General features: G+C 39.4%; 1 long non-coding RNA gene across 1 annotated transcript in view; it reads right to left on the bottom strand.

The window, feature by feature from the left end:
- Nucleotides 1-581: 581 nt before the first annotated feature.
- The window catches only part of LOC105449671, a 10,932-nt gene continuing 10,612 nt past the window's right edge, over nt 582-901 (bottom strand). Inside the window, exon 2 of the long non-coding RNA XR_974366.1 lies at nt 582-834. This is a non-coding gene — a long non-coding RNA (uncharacterized LOC105449671). The remainder of the gene's footprint in view (nt 835-901) is intronic.

Below are 901 nucleotides of genomic sequence, written 5' to 3'. Positions count from 1 at the left end.
GGTGGTAGTAGTGGTAGTGGTAGTGGTAGTGGTTGTGGCTGTGCTGTTGTGTTCAGTGTGTGACGGTATAATACGAGTATGTGTATATATCTATATCTATATAATTTCTGTTGCGAGCAGAGTTCTGAGTCGCGAAGCTCGTGTACATGCGATTTTGAATGTCGTTTCGGTCTTTCCTTCTCTTTTAGCTACCTTCCCTCACTGCTTCCCGCCGGCGCGGCGGGAAAAAGGGAAGCGCGAATGCTCGCCACGCGTTTTTCGCGTCGACGTATACCTCTTTGTCGCCTACACTTTTAATATTAATTTCCGCTGAATCGTTCGGCCTTTTTTTCTTCTTCTTCACTTTCTCGAGATGTACATTCGCCACGTGAAGGTGAGAGTTGTGCTTCATCGTAAAAAAACGGCGAGCAGAGAGTAAATCGGATTAAAATTAAAAGTAAGTCGATTAAAGTTTTCCAGTGCAGGAGCATTGATTCTTGGTAAAAATTGACAAATAAAAGAATTTACTAACGCATCTCGAATTTTTATAATAGGATTTAAATTGAGCTTAGTATATATTTCTCTCAAAATAAACATTCAGCTTTATTTTACATATCTTGAAATATTTATTTTAAAATATTTTGGGAGAGAAGAATATTATAATAATTAAAAGTGATAAGACGTATGATAACGCGCATATGTGGTGTATGTGTTGTGTGTCCACGATTTCAAATATACCTAAGCCTTCAAGATGATAATTAATTTCAACCCGATTCGTTCCTCTCTAGCGGATTTTAGCTAGGCGCTTATCACCCTCACGTGCGTATTCCACGCAATTTCCGCTCTCATTCTCTCCTTCTCTCTCTCTCCCACAAAAGTAACGGTCATTCTCTCTAATGGAGCTATTTCTATCTCTCGATGC

This window comes from Wasmannia auropunctata, unplaced genomic scaffold, assembly GCF_000956235.1.
Source record: "Wasmannia auropunctata unplaced genomic scaffold, wasmannia.A_1.0 LD336074.1, whole genome shotgun sequence".
Taxonomy (NCBI): Eukaryota; Metazoa; Arthropoda; class Insecta; order Hymenoptera; family Formicidae; genus Wasmannia; species Wasmannia auropunctata.
Note: the sequence above shows the minus strand (reverse complement) of the source record. Positions and strands in the feature narration are given on the sequence as shown.